This window comes from Pseudoliparis swirei, chromosome 24, assembly GCF_029220125.1.
Source record: "Pseudoliparis swirei isolate HS2019 ecotype Mariana Trench chromosome 24, NWPU_hadal_v1, whole genome shotgun sequence".
NCBI classification, from domain to species: Eukaryota; Metazoa; Chordata; class Actinopteri; order Perciformes; family Liparidae; genus Pseudoliparis; species Pseudoliparis swirei.
In genome coordinates this window covers 28,327,613-28,339,427 of record NC_079411.1, presented here as the reverse complement: position 1 = coordinate 28,339,427, position 11,815 = coordinate 28,327,613, and the positions used below count along the sequence as shown (strand labels likewise).

Sequence of the window (11,815 nt, the reverse complement as noted above, 5' to 3'; positions counted from 1 at the left end):
GACCCCCCTCATGAAGACACAACTAGAGACCCCCCTCATGAAGACATAACTAGAGACCCCCCTCTTGAAGACACAACTAGAGACCCCGCTCATGAAGACATAACTAGAGACCCCCTCATGAAGACACAACTAGAGACCCCTCATGAAGACATAACTAGAGACCCCCTCATGAAGACACAACTAGAGACCCCCCTCATGAAGACACAACTAGAGACCCCCGTCATGAAGACAGAACTAGAGACCCCCCTCATGAAGACATAACTAGAGACCCCCCTCATGAAGACACAACTAGAGACCCCCCTCATGAAGACACAACTAGAGACCCCTCATGAAGACACAACTAGAGACAGCCCTCATGAAGACACAACTAGAGACCCCCTCATGAAGACACAACTAGAGACCCCCCTCATTAAGACACAACTAGAAGACCCCCTCATGAAGACACAACTAGAGACCCCTCATGAAGACACAACTAGAGACCCCTCATGAAGACAGACCTAGAGACCCCCTCATGAAGACACAACTAGAGACCCCCTCTTGAAGACACAACTAGAGACCCCCCTCATGAAGACACAACTAGAGACCCCCCTCATGAAGACACAACTAGAGACCCCCTCATGAAGACACAACTAGAGACCCCCCTCATTAAGACATAACTAGAGACCCCCCTCATGAAGACAGAACTAGAGACCCCCCTCATGAAGACACAACTAGAGACCCCCCTCATGAAGACACAACTAGAGACCCCCCTCATGAAGACACAACTAGAGACCCCCCTCATGAAGACACAACTAGAGACCCCCCTCATGAAGACAGACCTAGAGACCCCCCTCATGAAGACACAACTAGAGACCCCCCTCATGAAGACACAACTAGAGACCCCCCTCATGAAGACACAACAAGAGACCCCCGTCATGAAGACAGAACTAGAGACCCCTCATGAAGACACAACTAGAGACCCCTCATGAAGACACAACTAGAGACCCCCTCATGAAGACACAACTAGAGACCGTCCTCATGAAGACACAACTAGAGACCCCCCTCATGAAGACATAACTAGAGACCCCCTCATGAAGACACAACTAGAGACCCCCCTCATGAAGACACAACTAGAGACCCCCCTCATGAAGACACAACTAGAGACCCCCCTCATTAAGACATAACTAGAGACCCCCCTCATGAAGACAGAAGACATCAGAGCCTCGAACAATAAATCCTCACATACCAACATGTAGACCACAGCTCATATCTACACACAGACACACACACACACAGATACACACACACACACACAGACACACACATCATACATACACACACACACACACACAGACACACACACACACACACAGATACACACACACACACACACACACACATCATACATACACACACATACAGGCACACACACACCCACATATACAAATATAAACACACACACATCACGTCATACACATACATACACACCCACATATACACAAACATAGACACACACACCCATACACACGCATACATCATATGTATATACTTACACACACATACACATACACACACACACACACACACACACACACTCTCTCTGTTGTCGTCGCATGTGATTAACGCAGTGAAACGATTAACATCGGGGTATTTATTCAAATCTAGACATCAAACGCATTCTCTTCTTCTTCGTCTCCCACAGATCACAGAAGAGGGGGAGGGGGGGGGGCGACGGCGAGCGGCCATCGAGCTCGCCGCCCGGCCGGCCCCCTCGCTCTTTCATCATTTACCGAGCGGAGCGTGCCGCGCGGCGCCGCCTCCGAGGGAACAAGGCCGCTCGCTGTCGGCCGGACAAAGGACAGCGAGAGGAGAGGAGGCGAGGAGGCGAGGAGGCTAGGAGGCGAGGACTCATTGTGAGGGTGATGTCACCGGCATCAGACCCCCGGCACGCCAGACACCAATCTGAGGGTCAGGGGGTCAAGAGGGAGGGCGGCGTGACACATGAATGGAGACACTGTGTGTGTGTGTGTGTGTGTGTGTGTGTGTGTGTGTGTGTGTGTGTGTGGGTCATACTCAGCTCATAGAAATACTGTGTATATACAGTCATGGAAACAGAAGGATAAAGGAAAGAAGGGAAGAAGGAAAGAAGGAAGAAGGAAAGAAGAAATAATGAGGAGGAAAGAAGAAAGAAGGAAAGAAGAAATAATGAGGAGGAAAGAAGGAAGAATGAAAGAAGGAAGAAGGGAGAAGGAAGGAAGGAAGTGGTTCCTGGAACAACAATGTTCTCTCAGTACATTCGAGGTCTTTGATGTTTGTTGCATTCAGCAAGGAGCCGTCTCTAAAACCAGAGAAGAAGAAAAGAGACGCAGGATATATCTGTGGTGCTCTCTCTCTCTCTCTCTCTCTCTCTCTCTCTCCATCTTTGCTTCATTTCCATTGTAAAGGCCGCTTACATGCTTTTCAAACAATTACACCCCTCTCTCCCTCTCTCCTCTCTCTCCCTCCCCCTCTCTCTCTCCCCTCTCCCTCCCTCCCTCTCTCTCCCTCTCATTCTCTCCCTCTGTCTCTCAATACCCCCCTCCCTCATGCCAGCTCATCCTTTAGAGCCTTGAATCCGACAACCAGCGGCTTTGAGAGGAGGCGTGTCCTCAGAGAGAGGCGTGTCCTCAGAGAGAGGCGTGTCCTCAGATAGAGGCGTGTCTTCTGAGAGGCGTGTCCTCAGAGAGAGGCGTGTCCTCAGAAAGAGGCGTGTCCTCCAGCCCCGTGTGACGGAACTACATCTCGTCCTGGTCCATGTTCCTGGTTCTCTTACTCACAGACGTTTCCACGGCAACGCGATGCACAGAGCGGAATAAAGCTAGAGGAAAGAGTGAGACACTGAAGCTCCGCCCACAGGATGAACTCACCCCTCTACAGGCACTACATTCCTTATTTTTACTACATTCTCTATTTGCTTACCGTCAATGAATCACAGCGACTGCCGTCACCACGGTGACCTTGTCGTTATTATTACTTTGACCTGGTGGGGGCGCTGCAGGGAAATGAGCTCTACTCTTCTGGGTACCTTAGAGATCCGTCAAACACCTTCATGGCATCCATTGAATAGTTGCTGAGATATTACTCTACTTTTCTTCAAGGCGTGACACTCTTACGAAGTCCTTAATTTACGCAGAGAATCAACTCAACAAGCACACACAGCGGTGATGAGATGTCTCCTCATGTCCTTTCCTTATCTGCTCCCCAGGTAAGGGGAGGAACACTTGACACCGATTTCGACCTCGACCTCAACCTCAACCTCGTTCTCGACCTCGACTTCTCCTCCTCTGTGGTCACTCACTCAGCCATGACTACCGACGTCCAATCAACAGCCATGATGTCCCCGGGGGGCCTCGATCACAGGGCCCCGGGGGCTAAGGGGATAGGAAACATATCTTTCACCCCCTGGACCCTCACGGCTGCCTGGTGAACCCTGGGTATCGCTGTGGCTGCTGCGATGTGGGGAAGAAGTCTCTACTCTACTGTCATGTGCTTGGGGAGGAGGGGGGCGGTGGCCGGGGGCCGGGAGCCGGGGGCCGGTGTGTGACCCACCTGGTGTCCGATGGTTTAATTCCTTTCTGAGACGATGGAGTTCTTCGCCCGTCACTCCGCTGCATCTTTGGTACGATCTCACTGCAACACTGCAGCAGACCTTGGAAACAGGAGACAGACCTTTAGGAAACAGGAGCCAGACCTTTAGGAAATAGGACTCAGACCTATAGGAAACAGGACAAATGCCTATAGGAAAAAGGACACATATCTATAGGAACCATACACAGACGGATAGGAAAAAGGACTCAGACCTATAGGAAACAAGACTGAGAACTATAGGAAAAAAGACTCAGACCTATAGGAATCAGGAGACAGACCTTTAGGAAACAGGCAAGGACACAGACTTATAGGAAACATGCCTTTAGGAAACCGGACACTGACCTATAGGAAAAAGAAGACAAACATATAGGAAACATGACTCATACCTATAGGAAACAGGACACAGACCATTAGGAAACAGGACACATACCTATAGGAAACAGGAGACAGACCTATAGGAAACAGGACACATACCTATAGGAAAGAGGAGACAGACCTATAGGAAACAGGACACAGACCAATAGGAAACAGGACACATACCTATAGGAAAAGGAGACAGACCTATAGGAAACAGGACACATACCTATAGGAAACAGGAGACAGACCTATAGGAAACAGGACATATGCCTATAGGAAACAGGACACATACCTATAGGAAAAGGAGACAGACCTATAGGAAACAGGACACATACCTATAGGAAACAGGAGACAGACCTATAGGAAACAGGACACATGCCTATAGGAAACAGGACTCAGACCTATAGGAAACAGGAGACAGACCCATTGGACACATGCCTATAGGAAAGAAGAGACATACCTTTAGGAAACAGGACACAGACCTAAAGGAAACAGGATACAATCATATAGAGAACTGGACACATGCCTATAGGAAAGAGGACTCAGACCTATAGGAAACAGGACACATGCCTATAGGAAACAGGACACATGCCTATAGGAAACAGCACACATGCCTATAGGAAACAGGACTCAGACCTATAGGAAACAGGACTCAGACCTATAGGAAACAGGACACATGCCTATAGGAAACAGGACTCAGACCTATAGGAAACAGGACTCAGACCTATAGGAAACAGGACACATGTCTATAGGAAACAGGACTCAGACCTATATGAAACAGGACTCAGACCTATAGGAAACAGGACTCAGACCTATAGGAAACAGGACTCAGACCTATAGGAAACAGGACTCAGACCTATAGGAAACAGGACACATGTCTATAGGAAACAGGACTCAGACCTATAGGAAACAGGACACATGCCTATCAGTGGCGGCTGGTGACATTTTTTTTGGAGGGGGCACAGTTTAAATATCACTCAACAATGAGAAGAAAAGAGGTTTTGAGTAGAATATTCACCCTCACATGAAAGAGGTTCAGAGCAGAATAGAGTCAGAAAGAGATCACATGTTACATTGGGTGACAGAGCAGAGCCACTACTGTAAAGACAAGTAGCCTCCTCTCTTTAAAGTGGTCAAACTTCTCCATAACTCTCTGGTTAAAGCAGGGCTCTCAAGTCTCACGCATTGAGCGTGAGACTCACGCATTTCGGTCTTATCTCACGCACTCCCGCCACACATCGAATTCCTCACGCTGAAAAAACCTCTCGGCTATTTAATGCTTGAATGCAGGGGTGCTCGATACGCCGCTCTATGGACGCACCGCCACTGATGCCTATAGGAAACAGGACACATGCCTATAGGAAACAGGACTCAGACCTATAGGAAACAGGACTCAGACCTATAGGCAACAGGACACATGCTGTGACACGATTGTGGCCGTCACCAGTAGGTTTCCCCCCCCTAAGCACCAAGGAAGGCGCAACCAGAGGGAACATTGGTAAAATGCTTTATTTGAGCGCTCTGACCGCCGACTGTGTCTCTGCTCATGGCTCCCGATCTTCCTTCTGTCCAGCTCCTTTATGGAGACAGACTCAGATCCACACACACCGATCGTCATCAGCTGGACTGATTACCAATCAGTTTACCAATCAGTCCAGCTGATGACAATCAGACACCGTTCCCTGAACCACACCCCTGCTCCACCCACTCTGCAGCCGAGCCTACACCCCCCCCCCCCCCCCCACTGCCACACATGCCTATAGGAAACAGGACTCAGACCTATATGAAACAGGACACATGCCTATAGGAAACAGGACTCAGACCTATAGGAAACAGGACACATGCCTATAGGAAACAGGACTCAGACCTATAGGAAACAGGACACATTCCTATAGGAAACAGGACACATGTCTATAGGAAACAGGACTCAGACCTATATGAAACAGGACTCAGACCTATAGGAAACAGGACTCAGACCTATATGAAACAGGACTCAGACCTATATGAAACAGGACTCAGACCTATATGAAACAGGACACATGCCTATAGGAAACAGGACACATGCCTATAGGAAACAGGACTCAGACCTATAGGAAACAGGACACATGCCTATAGGAAACAGGACTCAGACCTATAGGAAACAGGACACATGTCTATAGGAAACAGGACTCAGACCTATATGAAACAGGACTCAGACCTATATGAAACAGGACTCAGACCTATAGGAAACAGGACACATGCCTATAGGAAACAGGACTCAGACCTATAGGAAACAGGACTAAGAGAGAGGTTGGTCAGGGACTTCATTTATTCCATGTTGCTACACGCTGGACCCATGGCAATTTGACTTCCTGTCGGGCGTGGTGAGCGGTGTGATTACCACCTCAAACACCTGACCCTGACCCTCAGGGGAGCCCTCCCTCGGGATGGTATTGAGCCTCTCTACCTGTACACGACTGGCCATGCACACAGCTCCAGCGTCATCTCAGGTTTGCTGGCGAACAGCCTCTCACCTCAAGACCAAGGAGCTGAAGGGCTGATGGGGGGGAGGGGAGAGCAGGCCCACCCATCTCCATGAGCGGGTTGCAGGAGAGGCACAGCAGCACAGTCAGCTCGGCGCACATCTCCGAGGACACCTCATGGACACGCACACCACTCACGTGTGAAAAGGGCCCAACAGCGCCGAAACAGGATACATCTCCAGGTGTCGTGTCTTCTGCGTGACAGAAGGTGTTTAGCATAACTAGAGGTGGTGAGCAGATGTCAGACTCTTGGAAAGGCCCTCGTACCCTTGACGATCCGTCGGTCGATCTCCCCGGTGAGACGCCGCCAGGCTGGTTGGAGCAGAAATAGCCGTAGAGATGGAGGACAGCTCCTCTTCCACCCACTGCCGACCTCCTGGAGGAACACGTCGACATCAAATGACTGAATTATCTATTCAAATGCCTGGAAACAATCTTTAGACGATGACGCATCAATGGAAGGCTCCCTGACCCCGAGCTACTGTTCATATAGACGCTGCCCGTCTCGGGGAAGAGAGCTCAGCCATGTTACATCTCCAGAAAGAAAGAAGGAAGTTCACAAAACTTTTAAAAATTCTGCATTTTTTTCCTCTTCTTCCTCTTTTTCTCAAATCCCAGAGTGAATGTGTCGGCGAGCTCGTGGTGTGCACCCGGATGGAAAGTAGAGGCCATCCCTTTGAAATCCTCCTCAAGTCAAAATTAGCATTTCATTTCAACTGCAGCCAAGGAAACGGCGAGCGGGGCGGCTGCTAACTGCTATGGGCGAATCGTTATTTACCGCGCGTAAACTTTTTGGAGGAACACTGTTGCCGTGTGGGTGGTGGAAGTGAGCAGCTGGAGCCGCCACAAAGGGAGAGATCAGGCCTATTTTCTCTGTAGGAGGAACACATAAAATTGAAAATGAGGCCCATTATTACAAAAAAACAACATCAGGCTTCTTTTACTCATGATGTTCTTACAGCCAGCCAACCAGTTGACCCCGTTTAGGGAACTGTATCATCATTTTTTTGTTCCCGCTCTTTTAATTAGTGAGCGTTCAGTGTGAAAAGGGTTATTATCGGTGTCGGAACTAACTGTTTTCTCCATAATGGTCACATTAAGCGTGTCATGTTGTTTTATTTAGTTGGCTTTATTTACCTCGACGCGGCAGGAGGTAAACACATCACCCGAACGACAGACAGGGGACTCACAGACACACAACAATACAACAATACAACAATACAACTATACAGCAATACAACAGGAAGCCATACAACAGGAAGCCAGAGCAGCAGACCAACGTGAACTCACAAGTTAATACATCAAAAAGGATAATACAGTGGAATATGCTTCTAGGGAGAAGTTTTATAATTTTTTTCCTCCTGGGTTCTACTGTAAGTACACACAGAAAAATGAAGGTACCATCTGGAACCAAAAATGGTTCTTCAAAGTGATGCCATGGAAGAATCATTTCTGGTTCCACAAAGAGCCTTTCAAACCAGGGTTCTTTAAAGAACAATTTCCTTTAAGAGTTCTCCAAAGAACCTATAAAGGTGTCTCAAAGAACTTTAAAAACATGGTTCTTTACGGCACCATTTCTGGTTCCACGTAAAACCCTTCAAACCGGGGTTCTTTAAAGAACCATTTCCTTAAAGAGTTCTCCAAAGAACCTATAAAGGTGTCTCAAAGAACCTTCAAACCAGGGTTCTTTAGAGAACCATTTGTTTAAAGAGTTCTCCAAAGAACATATAAAGGTGTCTCAAAGAACCTACAAAAATGGTTCTTTAAGGCACCATTTCTGGTTCCATGAAAAACCTTTCAAACCAGGGTTCTTTAAAGAACCATTTACTTACATAGTTCTTCAAATAACCTATAAAGGTGTCTCAAAGAACCTTCACAAAATGGTTCTTTAAGGCACCGTTTATGGTTCCTCAAAAGAACCTTTTAGACCAGGGTTCTTTAAAGAACCATGTCCATAAAGAGTTCTTCAAAGAACCATTTAATAACCACTATTGTTCCGTCTGCACGAGTCTTCGATGAGTCCAAACCTTCTACCGCTCCATCTCAAATCGACCGAGTGATACTTAAAACGCAGCATTGAGGCGGAGTTTCCCTTTAAAGCTGCACAAACACAACATTTTACAAAAACAATGGATTGAGTGACAACATGTGATATTAAACCCACAGATTATTCCCACTGTCTCTCCCATCCTCAACTCTACAGACGTCTCCTAGCAGTCAGATCAAAGGGTTCTCATGAACCTATCGGTAGACAGTGAGCAACTAGAACGTTCAGCAGCTTCAGAGCTACATGTGTTGTGTTGTTGACGGAGACCAACACAAGAGTGAAGACATGATGCGTCACGTGGACTGAGCGTGGCTTCTGATGTAGCTGCGGGGCTTTTAGATGCGTTGGCTAAAAGGTTAGCCGTCCACTTTTATGAGGTAATATGTGTTTTTAGCTTGATCTGCTGCCCCCTAGTGATCAAAAAGTAAACCACGGCAGCGCTACATCTTCTCTGGTATTGTTACGATTACTGGTCACTTCTAGAGGCTTCAAACCAAATGCTAACCAGGTAGTTCAACAGAGAGCATTTAGCTTTAGCATGGGGCAAAAGGTTAATGTAGAGAGAGAGAGAGAGAGAGAGAGAGAGAGAGAGAGAGAGAGAGAGAGATTTGCCTTATATTTGACTTCATCCCTGTTCTATCCTGATTATCCAGAAATCTTGAACACACCCTTTGACGAGAAGTCGTTCGCATTGCGGACGTTGTGTTATTCTTCTGTGTCGCGGTTAATAGAATCAGGACCACAAGAGAAGCGGACGGTTGATTCATGACCAGCGGGGCGGCAGCAGAACTTTGTTGACTGTGTTCTCAACTAACACAAAGTACATCTAATCTTAAACATATGGCCGGAGCCGAGGATTCACGCATGACAGCATGCTGAGGGTGGAAAAATACCGCTGTTGTCTTTCTTCTTCCTCTCGTCCGGTCCTTTACGTCCTGGAGGTTTTACTGGATTCAGACATTTTGGACACTCCAACAAAAAAAAATACCTTTTTGAAGTTTAAAAGGTGAATTTAAGAAATTGTTGAAAATGAGGGTCAAAAATGGTTCCAAATAATTTGTATAAACACATATTTGGCTATATTACATAAACAGTGGAAAGAAGGATAAAGAGGAAATATATAAAGAAGAAGTACTGGAGACTGTAAAGTCCAAACAATATGGATCTGAACGATACTGTATGCTCCCATGTCTATAATCTGGTTATTCCCCATCTGGATGACAGATGATATTTATTAACACGGTTTGGATGGTTTTTTTGAAGAGCAGTGAACAAAAGGTTCTCAATCCGATATTCTTGAATCAGTCGTTTAGTCCAACGCTCCGGTTCTGACTCATCGTGACATCATGACCCGAGAGTCCGAAAACGTGTCAGTTCCAAAGCCAGCTGGGTGCTACGTATATATTTGGACATCGTGGGCGTGTTCATTTGTTTTACCTGCCTCTCTGTTTGTGATTTATTGGTCCGGGCCTCAGTGACTTTGTATTTGGCTTCAACACTCTTCTTTATTTTCACAAGGACCGTTGAGAGTTGGACTCAAGTCGGGTCTCCTCAAACATTTCAACACGGTTCAGGTGTTTACCTCGAATGGTTCTGTTCCCGTACCGCCGGGCCGCCGGGCCGCCAGCCGGCCGCTCTGGACCAGCAACGACGAACTGGGAGAGTCTGGGAGAGTCAGAGAAGAAGTGTCAGAGAAAAAGAGCCAGAGAAGAGTCAGAGAAGAAGTGTCAGAGAAGAAGAGTCAGATAAGAAGAGTCAGAGAAGAAGAGTTAGAGAAGAAGAGTTAAAGAAGTGTCAGAGAACAAGAGTTAGAGAAGAAGAGTCAGAGAAAAACAGCCAGAGAAGAAGAGTCAGAGAAGAAGGGTCAGAGAAGAAGAGTTAGAGAGGAAGAGTCAGAGAAGAAGAGTTAGAGAAGAAGAGTTAGAGAAGAAGAGTCAGAGAAAAAGTACCAGAGAAGAAGAGTTAGAGAAGAAGAGTTGGAGAAGAAGAGCCAGAGAAGAAGAGTTAGAGAGGAAAAGTCAGAGAAGAAGAGTTCGAGAAAAAGTGTCAGAGAAGAAGAGTGAGAGAAGAAGAGTCAGAGAAAAACAGCCAGAGAAGAAGAGTTAGAGAGGAATAGTCAGAGAAGAAGAGTTAGAGAAGAGCCATAGAAGAAGGGTTAGAGAATTGTCAGAGAAGAAGAGTCAGAGAGGAAGAGTCAGAGAAGAAGAGTTAGAGAAGAAGAGTCAGAGAAGAAGAGTCAGAGAAGAAGAGTTAGAGAAGAAGAGTTAGAGAAGAAGAGTTAGAGAGGAAGAGTCCGAGAAGTGTCAGAGAAGAAGGGTCAGAGAAGAAAAGTGGTGAGGAGATGAGGAAAGGAACAAAGACAAGGAAGCTGGAGAAAGTAAACAAACTAACACAAATATGAGAACAGGACAAACGATGGAGTCAGAGGAACGAGACCAGGTCTGACAGGAAGTACACGCCCTGGTACTTCAGCCGCTGACCTCTGGTAGACCGGCGTGGGGGGGGGGGGGGCTGGCCCAGGTCTGCATGGTGTTGGTCCAGGTCTGCAGGTCCGGTCCCGGTCTGTGTTGCATGTGCAGCAGCTGGCCTGACGCCAGAGCCCCCGACGCCCCTTTGTGGAGGCCGGAGTGATGGACTGAGCTCGGCCTTTGATCCAGGGCCAAGTATTCATCTCTAAAGGGAGAGAGAGAGAGAGAGAGAGAGAGAGAGAGAGAGGGAAGATAAACAGACAACATAGGGTGGGTGGAGAAGAAAAGAAGAAAAAAAAGAGTCAACCTCTGCTGCCAATTATTGGGAAAAAAACATCAAGGTCTCTTCAGTGTGTAACGAGAGGAACGAGGGAAGAAGAGGAGGGAGAGGTGGAGAGGAGGAGAGGAGGAGAGGAGAGGAGAAGAGGAGGTGACCAGCAGGAGGCCTGAGGAGGTGAGGACAGGTGGACGTCGGCTGCTAAGACGCTTTCTGGTGTTTTCTTTTGTTGTTTTCTCGTCTGCCCTTTTTCAATAATCTTTGTCTCCTTCACTGTCTCCTTCACTATCTCCTTCACTATCTCTCTCAGACTCCCGTCTTCCTCTTGTTGACGTCCTTATCTGTGACTCTCTGATAAACCAGCTCACATAAAGGTCATCTCTGTGTGTCACACACACACACACACACACACACACAGGATTACAGTGCTTGTTGGTATGTTTACCTGTGAAGAGCCGATAGAATCACATAAATAAAAACATGAAGCAGGTCACACGGCCGACAGCTTCTTCTGGTAGTCCTTGTTTTTGTGTGTGAG

General features: G+C 47.3%; 1 long non-coding RNA gene across 1 annotated transcript; it reads right to left on the bottom strand.

Annotated features, from left to right (window-relative positions):
• Nucleotides 1-1,658: 1,658 nt before the first annotated feature.
• On the bottom strand, nucleotides 1,659-6,840 carry LOC130190461 (uncharacterized). Its single transcript, XR_008830969.1, has 3 exons — nucleotides 6,753-6,840; nucleotides 3,568-3,667; nucleotides 1,659-1,941 (listed from the first exon to the last, which is right to left on the bottom strand). It is a non-coding gene; the product is annotated as an uncharacterized LOC130190461 (long non-coding RNA).
• Between the last annotated feature and the right edge of the window lie 4,975 nt (nucleotides 6,841-11,815).